At 39.5% G+C, this 17,193-nt stretch overlaps 1 protein-coding gene across 1 annotated transcript in view; it reads right to left on the bottom strand.

Moving 5' to 3' along the window:
* PLCB4 (phospholipase C beta 4) overlaps positions 1–17,193 on the bottom strand; it is a 423,084-nt gene that overhangs the window by 257,305 nt on the left and 148,586 nt on the right. Inside the window, exon 2 of the mRNA XM_068565571.1 lies at positions 7,671–7,729. The gene's annotated coding sequence lies outside the window, so the exon portion shown is untranslated. The remainder of the gene's footprint in view (positions 1–7,670; positions 7,730–17,193) is intronic.

Raw genomic sequence — 17,193 nt, 5'->3', positions numbered from 1 at the left:
GAGGAGAAGAAAAAGGCGAGTTAACATCTCCAATGCCAGGGAGCTAAATTGGATTTGCTTTTTTTTTTTTTTTTTTCTCGCTTTTACAGAAACAGACAAAACAACGGGAACATTTCCATTGTAAGGGGAAAAGATCCACATTTCAGGTCTGAAAAAGATTTAGGGTGCCCAATTCAAAATAGGAGAGTATGTAACATGTGTGGGGACATGAAATTCTATCTTTGGAATAAGTTCTTGCTGTCACAACCACACAAAGGCTCTTGGGAAATGTCATACAAAGAAGAAAGTAGTTTGGAGCCTCACAAACATCCCTGGGAAAGAAAAATGGGAAGGTACATATTATCTACAGTAAGACAGGTCCTACGTATGCAACATCTCCTTGTAAAGACTTCCAAAATTCAGTGAAATTGGTGACGCTGTGCTCATTTTCCAGACGGGAAAACCAAGCCCCAGGCTTCAGAGCTCACATTCTTCCTCCTACACCATAATGCATTGAGCCAGGTGAGAAATTATAAAAGTCACCAGGAGCAACCTCCAGTTTTCTAGTAAACTTCTAATTGCTTGGAGAAGTGGGCGTGACTTTTATTTTTCTATTAGCTCAGTAAGGGCTCTCAAACATCTCCAATGAGAAAATGCACTGCATCTATCCAAATTCCATATTGCTATATTATCATTCGAGGAGTATACAAAATACTAGCATTGCATCAGTTTCTTTCTGCTTATTTTTTATAAGAGTAGTGCCTTCTCTCTGCTCCCTGCATGCCCACTGTAAAAGCACATGGCCTGCAGCCATACGGGAAGGGTCAGTAGATCATGTCAGCACTTTTGCCGGCAGAGCCACTGGAGTCCTACACAAACTGCTCTCTTCCTGCGTTTGTGACACTTGATTTCCCCCACAGGCCACAAAATATGGCAAGGAACGAAGCAGCTGATTTGCAAGGTGGTCACTGCCCAAGGTCACCGGCTGGTTCCTATCCTGGGAGGCTTTATTTTAGTCCTCAGGCCTCAGCAAGCTGCCCTTTCCCACCTGAGGACAGTGAAGACACAATGCCTGCTCCTCTGTTCATTTCAAAAAAGTAGGCAAGGACTTTTAAAATGCAACAATTTCAACATTTTATTGATAAATCCAAAAAAAAAGATAAAATAAAAAGGATCAGGGAACTAAACTGTATTTATTTTTTTCTCCCTTTTATAGAAACAGACCAAACAACGCAAACCTTTCCATTGTACGGGGGAAAAAAAATCCACGTTTCAGATCTGGAAAAGATTCAGCCTGCCCAATTCAAAATAGGGGAGTGTGGAACACATGTGGAGACGAGAAATTCTGTCTTTGGAATAAGAAGTTCCTGCTGACACGACCACACAAGGGCTCTTGGGAAATGTCACACAAAAGCAATTTTAATGTCATGATGATTTCAAAAATAGCATACTCACAAGCTTCATGTGAAAAGCCTGGTCGAAGAAACTAAAAAATATAAGGGCAACAGCTAAAATTTTCTATACTGGACTGTTAGACCGTTTCCAGTTTCTTCAAATCTTTCAGGAAACAAGAAAGGACAAATAACTTTGCTAATATAAACTTCTGAAATTTTCTTTGGCCTGAAAAACAGGATAAGCCTTCAGCATCTACTGAAGTAGAAAACTGACATTATTTTCCCAAAGTTATCACACTATAATTGTATGGTTTATGCTGTTCTTCTCTAGTATTTTATTTTAAAAATAAAGAAAAGTTGAAAGTTCTTTTTTTTTTTTTACAGTGAACAACCATATTCCCACCACCTAGCTTTTTTGAATATCTAGCCTTTTATCCAGCTCTCTCTCCATCAGTTTTTTTTTTTTTAATGTATTTCACAGTAAATACGTTGCAGAGTTCAATACACTTTACCTCTAAACTCTTACACTGCTGGCATTTTAAATCTTTCCTAGTTAAAAGTTGTGACTAAGCAAGAGGAAAGAGGGAGAAGAAAGTAAGTGAAAGCTCATCACACACCTAGTTTCAAGCCCCACATTCAGATAAATTTGAGATTCTGGCAAAGGATGGAGACCTTCCTATGAAAACCGGGAGGAACAGGATTTGGCAGAATGCTGGCCTTGGCAATGGTTAGGAAAGTTATCTTACAAAAGTCATGGTGCTGGCCCCATACCCTTCTTCGATCCTTCTAATCACCTCAGGAAAAGAAGTCCAGATGGTCATGGAGACCAAGAAATGGAGCAACAGAGAGCCACCTTAGAAATGGAAAGATTGTGAGAAAAACCCTGCCGTTGGCCCAGGTGGAAAATTCCCTCTTACGGAGAGGACATCCCTATGTGGTAGAGGGGTGTCCTTCTGGCAAAGGGAGTAAAGGGTTAGAAAATTCTTCCTTCTCTTTGGTTTTGCTCTCATCTCTCAATTATTCCACAAATCAAGAAAAGGAGGAGAACATTTGAGGCTGGGCCATGCCCACACTTTGGGGATGCCTCTAACAGTAAAAATTAAGTGAAGATAATAAAAAGTGGATGGCAGGCCAGTACTGACCAGTCACTGTCTAAACAGAAGACTTCAGATTGTCTTAAGGGCTGCCCAGTCTAGCTTACCAGGTAAGGGAGGGAAAGGGAGCCACTGTGCAGAAGTGTGCCCAGGAATGAATGGTGTGTTCACGCCAGAGCATGCCCAGAGTATGGCTACAGGGGGCAAGATCCGTACAGCAGTGGCATTGGAGAGGGCCCCTGTGGCAGAAGTTCTCCCAACATTCTCTTCATACAGTGTGACTTTAACACTCCCCCACTGGGAGGTGGGCATTTATGTCTCCTTCCCTTGAAACTGGACAGACTTGTGACTCACCAGTAACCAAATAATGTGATGGAAATGATGCAGCATGATTGTTAAGGCTACGCCATAAAGAAGATCTGCGTCTCACTTGTCAGGAGGAATAATCACACTGGAGCCCACGTAAGCAGTCCAGCTGCCCTGAAGCCGCCATGCTGTGAGGAAGCCCACAGTTTCCCATGAAGAGAGACGTTATGGAGAATCCTGAGACTATATGGAGAGAGAGCGCCCAGCCAGCTTCCAGCTGCTCCAGCCTCTTGTTCTTTCAGCTTCAGATGCCATTTGAATGCAACTACCTGAGGGATCCCAAGCCGGAACAGCACAACGAAGCCCTTCTGGAACCCCTGACCCACAGAAAATGTGAGAGGTGAAAAGGTGGCTGCTTTTGTTTCAAGCCACTACATTTTGGAGTGACTCCTTACACCACAATAAATAACTAAAACAGACCCCAGCATATAAACTGGGTCATGATGATACCCCACTTCATACACTGCACAACCCAAATCTTCAAACCTGGTATCAAACTAGCCACTACCTACCTTTCTTATTGTGTATTAGTACTTCAGCCTCATCAGTTTACATGCAAGTACCCAAACTCTTCCAGAACCTTCTCCCGCAACACACATTATATACATACATATATAACTTTTTTCCATTGCCTAAGATGCCCTCTTTTCCTTTTCAAAATGTTTCTACATTCTACCCTTCATTCAAGACTCAGTTTCTTCCAAAAAGTGACCCTATAATTCTGCACTCCTTAAGGTTATCAGTGATATCCTAGCTGCCAAACCCAATCATTTTAATCATAATTCATGCCTACAGGGCATTAAGTCCCAAATGGAAGCAGCAATGGCTCATCAAGGACAGATCAGCTCACTTTCTTTGGACAACAATGCCACCTCACTTCTTTATTGAATGGTGTTACCAAGCTGGGAGATTCAAAAGTGCTGACAAAAAGTCTTATCTAAAGGAAGTAAGCCTCTTACTAGAGTTTTTCTATAACATTCTGAAGTTGCACTGTCCAATACAGTGCCATTGGCAAAAGGTGGTTTTGAGCACCTGAAATAAGGCTAGTCTGAATTGAGATCTGTTGTAAATATGAAATATACACAGATGAAAATTCTTAAAAATAAAAGGTAAAATATAATTAATAATGTTGAATGTTGAAATGATAAGAATTAGGATATGCTGGGCTAAAATATATATTGTTAAAATTAATTTCAAGTGTGATCTTGGACTTCCCAGCCTCCAGTTCAGCCTGTTATTACAACCTCTTTTTTTTTCTTTTTAAATGAGGCTATAGGAAAATTTAAAATTTTTCATGCTGCTCACATGCTGTTTCTATTGGACCAAACTTTTGTGCTATACTGAGTTGAAGGTGCCCAAGGAAACACCATATATTTCCATAAAAGTTTTAGGAAAATACTTTTAAGGCAAAGGTGAAATGTTTGGATATAAAATTTAAAAGGATGGTTAAAAGAGGTGAGAATGAAAAATAACAGAGTTAATATTTATGCTTGGAAATATTTCTAGCAAGAATAAGTGCCAACCATACAGTCACACAGTATCCTTGCCTCTTTTTCAGGGCACTGAAATCATTATCCATGATGAAATTCATATAAGGAAAGCTTTGAAATTTCAGATTTTATTTATTTTTTAACTCTAATATATGTAGCAATTCTACTAACTGAAAATTACCTAGGTGTCTCACTCACTGAAAATTACCTAGGTGCAACCACTATAGGACTTAGATATTTGAAGCAGTAACTTAGGACCTATTCAAGGGAAGAAAATGAATTTATACAGCTTCCGAAAGTATGTAAACTTGCACCGGGAAAAGGCCTAAGGGATGAAAAATGTGCCTTCGTGAGGGAGGAAGTGAGTGAGAGAACACGTGTCTAGGTAGAGAAGACACTCCAATGTCTTGTTCAGATATCACTGGGTACCTTTTAACTGTCCTGCGTGCCCACCTCCCAGCTTTTGCGTGTTTTGCTTCTAAAGATGGCACTTGCAAATTTCTTAAGAGGAACAGCCTTCAACTTCTAGAGCTGCTTCACCTGCAGATGCAGAGTCAAGTGCTCCCCAGTTTACAGCCCCTCTCCCACCAGCCCACAGCCAATGGCTGAGGCAGGGATGGGAAAGCCCAGCTCCTGACCTTGAGCACAAGGAACAGATTCTCAGGAGCGATTACACTCCAGAGCTCCCCCAGGGATCAGGCTGAGGCAGAGACATTGCCTGAACCACCCCTCTGCTTGGCTCCCCCCTTCTCCCTTACCTTCGCCAACTCCCTAGTTCTCTTGGGAGCACTGCCTTAATGAAATACTTGTGTAAAAATCCCACCTCAGATCTGCTTAAGGAAGCCCAAGCCAAGAATTTTGTGATGTATGAATGGGCCCTAAGAAAATGTGAAACCGGATTCTTACTGTTGTTTTTGTACCTCAGATAAGAGTTTCTATAACACTTAAGTATTTAAAATAACTGCACAGTTTAATAAGCAAGAAGTATCTTTGTTCCTAAAGAGCATTGCAGCCGCCCTAGAACAGAGGTCTTAGCCCTAGAAAAAAGATGCTAATAACTGGCACAGCATATATATCTCCAGGTGTGAAAGAAGTTAAGGGTAGCGTGTAAGGCTCCAAAATAGAAGTAAAAATAAAGAGAAGTCATCTTAAAGTTTGGTGAGCTTCATAACTGACACTGATGTTATCAATTCTGTACATAATCAATATTTAATAAAAACAATTTCAAGTCATTCAGAAAGCAAGAAAGCACCCCAACATTAGGTAAATTTCCACCCCCAAAAAAGTATACCTTCCAAACTGAAATAAAACAGGGCAGTAGGTATCAAACTTGAAGACAGCCTTTGGTTTAACTAAGCTAATAAATTCCTCTTTATGAAGAGTCATTCTGAAGCTAGAAATTTAAGAGTGAAGATAATTCATCTCATTTTGTTTTCTATAAATATTTCCTATTTTAACACTGATAAAAGCTAAGTCGAATGTAACATAAATAAGAGAAATCTAAAATACACCTTTTGCCATTACAGGGATTAAAATATATTCTGAATGCCTACTGTGGATGTAATAGTCCTAAAAAAAAAAAAAAAAAAACGAAAAAAAACCCACTTAGAACTAATGTACAGCCCACTGTTGGAATCATGGCAAAATAAAGCAGGCTTTCAAGATGAAACCAGAAAGGTTCAGATGCCAGGGTCTAGACAGTCCCTATTTTAAATACGGGAAGACATTATAAAATAACATGATTTCACTTCAATATAAAAAAAAAACTCATCATAAAAGGTATCCAACAATTGAATGTTGCTAGAGTGGGATGTTTTTAGTTTTAGGAGAGGATAGCACGAAATACACAAGAATTCTATCTTTGGGAAAGGGGCAAGCCTAACACAAAGATAACAACCTGGTGACATGTGAGACACCAGGTCCAATCAAGTCCTAACAGGTGTGGGGATGGAAGAGTAGCCCACATACTACGTTAGCTGTCCGAGGACCCAATGCCATCTAAAGTCTTTGTAAAATCAAATGCATGGCATTTATACCACTTAATACAGAGGAAATCATTCTTGGAACTTACAATATAGAACAAATAACTTCTAAGCTCTGTTCTTTTTTTTTCATTTGGACTCTTAAATCAAGTGTTTATTTTCACTAAGTACTTAATTCTTCATAGGGACAATTTATAATCCAGCTGATAAACAATGACTTATTTTTTAAGGATAATACAACTATTGTACAGAGAAAGTGGATAGTCCAGAAAAACATTTTTTTAAAAAAGAGTAAAAAGCAGACATTGTGTCTACACTGATTTAAAGTCCCTACTGAATTATTCAGCACCCCTTACTCCGATTTGCCTGCTAAGACATGGTTTATGAGTCATCCGTGGGGAACAGTAAAATATACTGCACTTGACTAAAAATAAGTAGGAACATTTAATAATAAATCTACTTTCTTGATAGCCTTGGGTCATCATTAAATACTGATCACTTGGAGAAGTGTTGGATTGTGTGATTCTTCCCTCCCCTCACAGAAAGTCCGGAAGAAAATCAGCCACATGCCCTGCCAGAAGATCATGGAATATCTGACATGACATGAAACACAGAGAAGAAAATAATATTGATTTTAAATGCCTGGAACCTGGAGTTCACTTATCGAGATGAACAGCAAAGTTGCTGGTTATCTTTTCCACTATATAAAATTTTCCAAATTTTTTACTTATAACACCAAGTAGAAAATAGCAATTTGACAAAGGGGTCAGAAAAGAACATTTGCTAGGATTCTGGCTCTTGAATAAAGCATAGGCAAGTTATTGTTTATAAATAAAAAGAACTGTGCATATATATTTTCAATTTCCATTTTAGCGTTTCTTTAAAGATTTGTAAAATGGAACTTTAGAGGAACATTGGAAGGATTTAATTACATCATCCTTATAGGTAGTTGCCATAAAATGGAGGGTGGACTCCAACTGACAATGATTTTTCCCATCTGTGAGAATCTTCTTAAACAAAATGTGCATAAGATTAAAAACAAGTCGCATACATTTCTCCTCAGAAAGAATTACAGAAAACAGTAACTTAATATCTGATGCTTACTAAATGCAGGCAATACTCCCACAGACGGCAAACAGAAAATCCAGCAGAAAATGAAGTACCCAAGGTTGGTGGAATGAATAAACTTGAATCTAGAAAATGCCAGGAGTTGAACACTCCACCACATCAAGGAAAACATCTGTGAATCAGTTTTGAGAGGCATTTCAGATGGGACATCAGTGTGAATGAAGGGATTCATTTTGCAGACCGAAAGTTCTAGAACCCCACATCTAGCAACTTACCCACTGTGTGCAGAGTACTTACCAGATGGCTGGGGACTGACTGAAGGTGACGTCCACTTAGTCAAATCACAGCGCTGTCCTCTGTGGAGGAAGGACACAGATCAGAGAAAAATCAATGTGAAGGAAATTTAGAATTCTCATGGAAAGAAACAGCCCTTTGCACTTCAAAATCAAAACCTAGAATATTCTTTAAAACACATGAGAAAGAGACATTAATAAATTAGTGACATTAGTTTCTAAATGGATGACAAAAACAGACAATCATCAAATCAGAAATCTTAGTGCTACACCCAGCCTATAGGGTTTATACACTCTCTCTACTAAGCTGCTGATCTACAATTCAACCCCTTAACCTATAAAAATAATTAAGCAGCAGTTGAACAACAATGATATCCAAAATGTTCTAGAAGTAGATATAATGATATTTCCCTGATTGATAGTGAAACTGATAGTAATTTTAAGAAATCTTTCAAAGAAGAGCAGTGTTGAATAGGAAAGAATTACAATGAAATTGAATCTATGTACAAATAGTCATTATTTTTGATGTGTGTTTTTGTATTGCCTTCATTAACAAGTTGTTATGTAGTTTTGGACTTGACATTGAATTTAGATTTCAAGATCTTTCCAAGATTTTGTGTTGGGTGGGGGAGTGGCATAGTTCCAGGTGGTGTCAGAAGTACATAGAAATAAGAGGAAGCCCATCTGCATTTGGAAAGAAGGTAGAGGCAGAAAAATTGGCAATTGAAATATGGGAAAATGATGTCTGTAAAATCTGAACTGGGATTTTCCCAAGGTCATCATCTATTTATGGAGATGTCTACAGTAAAGTCCCGGGTAGAAAGGTACATCCACAAATGAAAAATACGTCATTACAAAAAAAGCAGACTTGGGTCTACATAGACAGACGTGGAAAAAAACTCTCAGGTCATAGTATTAATTTTTAAAAACTCAAGTAAGGTAGTAATACGTGTACTATGACCCCAGTGTGTTAAAACAAACCTCACTAATCTAGGTGTAAAAACACAGACATGAATATTGTTATATGCAGAGAACATATTTGAAGGGATAACAAGAAACTCAACTGTGCTGCCTCTGGAGAACTGGTACTGTATGGAGGTAAAAAGGGCCTTTGCATTTTAACCTAACATTGAACAATTATGCAATATTTTATCACAAAACATATTACTTTTACAATTAAAATTGAAAATACAAGAATCCAATTCATCTAAACTTCCTATGGAAATAAACATTCCATTTTAAGTATATAGAAATAGAGAATATACAGCATCATCTACACATACTTCACTGATTTATTTGTTTATTTTATTATTATTATTTTTTTGGCCATGCCGTGAGACTTGTGGGATCTTAGTTCCCCAACCAGAAATCAAATCCAGGCTTCTCGCGGTGGAAGCATGGAGTCCTAACCACTGGACTGCCAGGGAATTCCCAATACTTCACTGTTTAGTAAATATGTACTATGACCCAGCTCTAAGCATGGATTGCATCATCATATTTAATCGACAAAAAAACTCTAAAATGTTTGTACTGTGATTATTTCATTTTATAGAAGAGAAAACTGAGGAGTTGGGTGTCTATTCAAGAATTACACAAAGCTGACATTCAAACCCAGGCACCCTGACCAATGTTTAGCTTCCATGGTACTGCCCCCTCCATGGCATTTACCATAGTTTCAATATTACATTTATACTTGTAGTGATGTATTAATATGAGACAGTAAATTCCATGCAGACAGGGATCATGTGTGTATTAGAACCATGATGTATATCCCCAGCACCGAGATAGTGCCTCCCCACAACTTCGTTGAAAAGGTAAATAATTAAGTGCCCCGCCTAGAGCTGGGAAGTTAAAAATGTTTTATGTCTCTTGGGACTGTAAAACAAGACGAGTTCCAAAAAAGGTCACTGATTAATAACCCTGCTATACCATGCTCTTCGTTTTGAGAAACCACTTGCTACCCATGTCCTTCTGTAACCAGAGATTTAAATACTGGACACATTTCGCTTTCCTTCTATAATTCCCTAAGTGACTATCCAGCATAAAACTGATGCATTGTTCCATAAGCCTTTCTGCTCCATAGCTAGGATATTGCAACATTTGGGAAAGCCAGTGTTGAAATACTTAACTACATGGGACTTCCCTGGTGGTGCAGTGGATAAGAATCCGCCTGCCAACACAGGGGACACAGGTTTAATCCCTGGTCTGGAAAGATCTCACATGCTGTGGAGCAACTAAGCCCGTGCACCACAACTACTGAGCCTGCGCTCTAGAGCCCGCGAACCACAACTACTGAGCATGTGTTCCGCAACTACTGAAGCCCTTGTGCCGAGAGCCTGTGCTCCACAACAAGAGAAGCTACCACAGTGAGAAGCCCGCACACTGCAATGAAGAGTAGCCCCCGCTCGCCACAACTAGAACTATTATGACTTAACAATAAAAAGACAAATAACACAATTTAAAAATGGGTAAATAATCTGAATAGACATTTCCTCCCAGAAGATATACAAATACATAAAGAGATGTTCAACCATAAGAGAAAATTAAGTCAAAACCACAATGAGATACTACTTCACGCCCACTAGGATAACTATAATCAGAAGACAGATTAGAAAAAGTGTTAATGAGAATTTGGAGAAATCAGAACCCTCCTACATTGCTTGTGGGAATATAAAATGTTTCAGCTGCTTTGGAAAACAGCCTGGCAATTCCTCAACTGGTTAAACATAGAATTACCATATGGCTCAGTAATTCTGTTCCTAGTTATGTACTGAAGAGAAATGAAAATACGTGTCCACAAACAAAAAATTTTTATGTACTTTTTTCGTGGCAGCATTATTTATAATAGCCAGAAGGTGGAAATAATCCCAATGTCCATCAACTGATGAATGGATTAAAAAATGTGATATATCCATACAATAGACTGTTATTCAGCAATAAAAAGAATGCAACATGGATACATGTGACAACATGGACGAACCTTAAAAAAAATTATACTAAATGAAAGAAGCCACACACAAAGGCCACATATTATATGACTCCATGCATATGAAATGTGCAGAATAAGCAAATCCACAGAGATAGAGAGCAGATTAGTGGTTGTGCAGGACTGGAGGGGCAGAGAAGGCGGGGAGTGGACGCTCAGGGGTGTGGGATTTCTCTTTGGGGTGATGAAAATGTTCTGAGATTAGGCTGTAGAAACGGTTGCACAACTTTGTGAATATACTAAAAACCACTAAATCATACATTGTGAGTGGGTGAATTTTATGTTTTGTAAATGATATTTCATTAAAGCAGTTTATAAAAAAGGTTATCTTTCAGTAAGTTTGCCAGTAAATATTAGTTGGCTTCTTTCCAAAATGACAAAATACTTACTTACACTCTCCAAGAAAACAGTAAATAGTGAACATTTACATTTTTAAGAGACAAACTATTGTAATTCTCCATGGGATTTCTTGTGATGGGAAATACATACAATTATATTTTACCTTTGCCAAAGAAGAGCGTATGCCTGCAAAGTACCACTAATGACAGATGCCACAGTGCTTGAGATATAGTCTTATTTCAAAGCAATGGGGAACTTTAGCCAAGTGTGAAGTTTTTGTTTCTTAGTGGAGGGAAAAAAAAAAACCTACAAATATCTGAGGCTTACATTACGAGGTCTAATTTTGAGAATCTATATACTGAACACAAAGGACTAGCATTCAATGCTCTTCCCAAGATATTCAATATTGAAATTTTGTTTTCAGGTGAAGAATAACTGGGCAAGACAATCAAAATAGAGATAATTTCACTGTGATATGCTACTGAACATGGAAAATTATTGTTTTGCAAACAAACAGAATGTTAGAGAACAGTTATGTCAGTGAGTTTTTGCAGTGTAACCAACCACCTCAAACCTGTGTGGCTTAAATCAGTAAATATTTATTTTGGTTCACAAAATGATCTCAAGTTGTTGAGAATGGCAAGAGTATAGATCCCACTGCACAAGCACCTCTCAAGCCTCTGCTGTGTCACATGTGCTAACGTAGCATTGGGCAAAGCAAGCCACGTGGTCAGGCCCAGATTCTAAGGGTGGAGAGAGAGCCCCACTTCTTGATGGGAATTTGCACCCTTTAAGGGCATGGATACAGGGAGGGAAAGACTTGGTGGCCATTTTTACAATCTACCATAGTATCGTTTCCAAATGGGACACACTCCCACTGATGGCCCAAAGATATTTTACAGTTTATTACAGTACAGTTTTTATTAACGGTACAGCTTACATGTAAAATATATGTATTTTACCACAGTACATGGAGAGAGAACGTACAGTGCATATACATTAATGCAACTTCTGTTTATGGAAAATGATATCAGGTCTCTATTGAAATTAATCATATCACTATAAATATACTAATGGCTATTTACTATAGTAACGTTATCATGTTACCAGTTATTTATCAGTTATCTTTTCTTTTTAAGTGAATATCTTTAAGTGGAAAAGATGAGTAATAAGTTCAGGTGAAAGACAGATTTTGCCAAATCCATAGAAGTGGCTCAGGAATAACCCAAGTTTAGAAACCCATGGGGTAGGACAATGCTTCTGAAACTTAGCATACATACAAATCGCCAAAGTTATTGGCAGATTCTGGTTGAGACCAGAGATTCTGCAGCTCTAACAAGCTCCGGGGAGGTGTTGATGTTGCTGGTTCTAGAGCACACCCCGAGCAGCAAGCATGTAGAATGGCAGAAGCCTGGCTATCAGAGAAAGCCGAGAACAGTCATTTACCAGCCGTGTGGTCTTCAAGCAGCTGACTTCACCTCTCTGAGATCATTCCTCATCTGTAAGATGTAGGTAATGTTAACACCCATCTCAGAATCTCTCTCTCTCTCTCTCTCTCCCTTTCTCTCTCTCTCTCCCTCTCTCTCTCTCTCTCTCTCTCTCTCTCTATATATATATATATATATATAAATCACCTTGCTGTACCCTGAAACTAACACTATATTGTAAGTCAACTATAGTTATATTAAAAAAAAAAAGCAATAGGATCTTTGAAACTCATCTTGCCAAGCAATCACATTTGATACTTTCACATAGAGTATGGGCACGTTGACATCTCCTCAGAGCCACTCCACATGCATATATTGAGCACCCCCTGTGGCCTGACACTGTCCTTGGCTCTGAGGACATGACAGTGACCAAGCAAGAGAAACCACTGTCCAAGCTGAGCTCACACCCCAAACCCTAAACTGCTCACATAACTCTCTCCTCTGAGTTGCACTGAAAGAGAGGCTGCCGAGGGCCTGACGTGGCCACATACATGTTTACACTTCCCTATGGTGATCTTCAAACATTTGAGCTGATTGTTAACACTTACATAATGGGAGATTTCATATAAAACATCGGAACCCCAGCGTCTCTTGGAAATCTGGAAGACTGGGCAACAGGGACCCAGAGAGTCGCCTGTATGCCAGCCACAGCTGATAGGTGGCCGTCACTCCTGAGAAAGTCTGGGTCTGCCAGGTCCCCCCAGCGCCCCCTCCTGATCACTTCCACCAGATGGCCCCTCACCCATGTTCTCTGGCTCTTCTCCCTGCACTGGGTTAGTGACACCCCCCCCCCAGATGAAACATGCTGACGAGCATGGAAAGAAGGGGAGTCCACCTTCCTAGTCTGTGTATTTTCCCTTTACCATCGTGCAATAAATGTCTAGCAAGGGAGCAATTTCATCATTCCTCTGCCCCTCCCTAAAGTCTAAAACTGCCAGTTTGAGAAACTATTCATTCTAAGCTCTGCCCAGAAAAGTTATAGCTCCTGGATCTGTCATTTACTGTGGCTAACTGGATCTAAAATGGTTAACTGGGGGCTCTTTATAGGAGTTTATTATGAGTCATTTTATGAGTGTTATTTTTTTTTCTCTAAATAATGGCGATGGCTTTGCAATAACCTAGCTACCTTCTTTTGCCTGGTTTCCCTCGTGCATTGGTTTTCTGTGGCTGCATCACAAAACTGCCACAAACTTCACAGCTTAAAACAACACAAATTTAGTAGCTCTTGGTACTTGGTCAGAAGTCTGGGTCCAGCTGCTGGGCTCTCTGTTGAACATCTTACAAGGCTAAAATCAAGGTCTCTGTAGGCTTCCTTCCTTTCTGGAGCCTGAGGAATGATCCACTTCCAAGTTCAGGCAGGTTGTTGGCCAGTTTCACTTCCTTACAGTCATAGGACTGGGGGCCGTTCCCGGCTGACTGTCAGCAGGGGGCCAAGCCAAGCACCCAGATGCCATCTACACTCCTTGCCTCACAGCCCCACCTCTTCCAGGCCAGCAGCGGACAATCTCCCCTGCATGGAATCCCACTCTCTCCTTGAATCTTTCTTTAGTCCCTACTAGAGACTCAGCTGACTAGGACAGGCCCACCAAAGAAAAGCTCATTCTGAAAGTCAGCTGCACCATGTAACATAACCTCATCACAGGAGTGACATCCATCAAGGTCACAGTCGCCGGGGTAGGAGTCCTGGGCCCATATGAGAATTCTGTCTGCTATACCTAGTACCTAATTGTTGCATGCATTTGTTGTCTGTATGCATTTATTTTTTTTTTCTCAGGTTGGGAACTGACATCATGTCACAAGGAAGGCTAACTGGCCAACAGACAGGATGCATGGAAGTTAAACCCAGCGAGTAGCTTTGTAACAGTTCTCCCATTCATCACTAGAGTAGCTAATGTTCTAACCCTAAGAATGCATGTACTCTGCCAACTTCCAGATGTATATGAGATGTTTCCCTTCTTGAACTTAAACTGACCTTATGAAATTAGATGTGTAGAAAATTGATATTCTGAAGGAGAAGGAGGGGGAGAAGAAGGAGAAGAAGGAAAAGAAGAAGAAACAGATACATAACTAGTACCTAGAAGGACCAAAAAAAATTTTTAAGTATCCAAATACCATCATGCGCTAAAAATTTTTTAATTAAATTGTTATATTTTCTACATGGTCTCAACCAATTTAACAGCTTTTCACTCAACAGACTTGGCTATTTGGAAATTACATAGAGGCACTGTATACATAACCACACTAACAGTTGAAGGAAAAGGATAAAAATAATTAAAATCATGCTTAATACAGTCACTCGCTCATGGCATAATAACCAATTAATGAGAAATTACTAAGCCCAGGTACTGCTCTCAGTGTTTCATGTATATTAACTCATTAAATCTCACCAAACTCCATGTAGCAGAAACTTTCTACAGATGAGGAGACTGAGTCACAGGGTAGTTATATTACTGATCCAGAGTCACGTGGTGAGTAAGAAAAGGCATGTGAATTCAAACCGTGGACCCTTCCTCTTAAAACCATAGCTGTCTGTGCACTTATCTGTGTTTCCATGTTGTGAAATAGGGGTGCTTCCTGCGCCTAATACACAGCATAAGGTGGTGGCCGAGCACCTATGCACTGCACTCAAATAGATCTGGTTCACATCCAAGGCCAACGGGTGAGAGTTGGGGCTGCAGCCTTGCCAAGGGGTGTGATTCTATAATTTGCGTAAAGACACCCCACGTGCCAGCAGTAGCCTTGTCCAAGCAAGCCTATGAAGTCTTCTTAAAAAAGAAAATAATCCAGGCATTCCTTAACCCCCTATATCCTTATTTGGAAGAGGAGAGATGAAAACTGTGATTGATTCCTTCTTTCTCTTTTTCTTTCCTTCTAAACACTTTTCCATTGTCCTACATTTGAAATTGAGAGATTATGAAAAGATGGCAACAAAGCGAAAGCTAACACTAGAAGCAAAGAATAGAAACCACTGGCTCCCTTTCCTACTATAGAGAAGGAAGTGAGCCTTTCTTTAGGTAATGAGAAAGGAAGAACCTGTAGTTCAATACCCTCCAACCTTTTCCATCAGTTCCACCCAGCCAAAGCAGGGGCATCATGGCACCGGGTGCCATCAGCAGCACAGACCCCAAGAAACACAGGCTTAGCAGTTGTAATAATAGGTCACTGGAGGCGGAGATGGAGGTGGAGGTGGAAGTGGAGTGGGGGTGGGGCACATCCTGATATCTGTATTAAAGGAACTCTTGATTTCTGAGGGGGAGGGGAGTGGGGGAGGGATGGATTAAGAGTTTTGGGTTAACAGATGCAAACTATTATATATAGGATAAACAACAAGGTCCTACTGTATAGCACAGGGAACTATATTCAATATCATGTGATAAACCATAATGGAAAAGAACATGAAAAATTATATATATATATATATATATATATATATATATATATATATATATATATATATACACACACACACAATTGAATCACTTTTCTGTACACCAGAAACTAACATTGTAAATCAACTATACTTCAATTTAAAAAAATAAATAGAAAAGGAACACTTGCTTTCAACGATGCATTTCCACAACTAGGTTGGACAAGCCCACGTGTCAGGTGGCATTTACTCAGTGATTGCTCCTGGTACCGGCAAGGCGCTGACCAAGGACTGTTACCACCCAGGGTCCTCTCTGTGAGGAGGTGAGTGATTAGAACTATTCTTTAATCAGTCCTCTTTATGTTCTCCTATGGTTCCATCTTGGTTCCATTGCCCTGGTGGGCACAGAGCAGAAATTACAGAAGTATAAATGTATTTTGTCAGAGAAACCTCCCTTTAATCTGATGCTTTCTGGAGTTGCTTATTTGGGGGAGGTCTTAGTTTTTCCCAAGTTTTATTTGGTAGAATTTCTCAAGCCACATAATTTGACTTAAAATTGCTATGCACTGCAGCCAGAACACCCAAATAGGTTTGAGAGCAGACATAATTCTCAGGGTCCTTGGCTGCCTGTGGTCGTCAGTGATCCCTCAGAACATTCAAACAGGGTCTTAGTTTCAGAAACTTGGATGTGTGCCAACCCAGGTAATTATTCTCTGCCTACCTTATTTCCCCAGGCAATTTTAATTGAAAATGGTATTATCCTTTACCTCAGTTCTAATCGGCTCTGAAGTGTCCCTGTGTCCTGCTTCTTCCTTCCATCATAAGCTAACTGAGCTGGTTTCTTTTTGAAGCTTAAGTTAAAAAAAAGAAATGTTTCTGAGTCTCCCAAGGGGGAAAATATCAGATAAATATAAGCCATTTAATTAGTCTCAAACCAGTGCACCGAATACTACTGGCAGCAGCTGCAAGAAACCCCTCTTTGATGCCTAACCTTATGAAAAGTTTCTTTTGTGGATAGAAATACAAAGGTTTTCTTACTGAAAACTGACCAAAAAAAAAAAAAAAAAAGGGTGGGAGGAAGGGAGTGGGAGAGACAATGAGATGACTTTACTCTCCTGAAATGATTTTAAAAGGTACTGTTGCCTTGATTCAGAGTTGGCAGAACAAAATGCACCATTTAACACAGGATGCCCAAAATTCAATGAAAATGCAACAGAAATGTGCTTTTTGGTTACTTCCAACAAGCATGCACTTAAACCGGTAATGTCCAATAGAAATATGATGAAAAACGCAATTGTGAGTTACATATGTAATTTTAGTTTCCAGAAGCACTATTAAAAAGGTAAAA

The sequence above is a fragment of the Eschrichtius robustus genome, chromosome 16 (genome assembly GCF_028021215.1).
Source record: "Eschrichtius robustus isolate mEscRob2 chromosome 16, mEscRob2.pri, whole genome shotgun sequence".
NCBI classification, from domain to species: domain Eukaryota; kingdom Metazoa; phylum Chordata; class Mammalia; order Artiodactyla; family Eschrichtiidae; genus Eschrichtius; species Eschrichtius robustus.
This window is presented reverse-complemented; position numbering and strand designations above follow the sequence as displayed.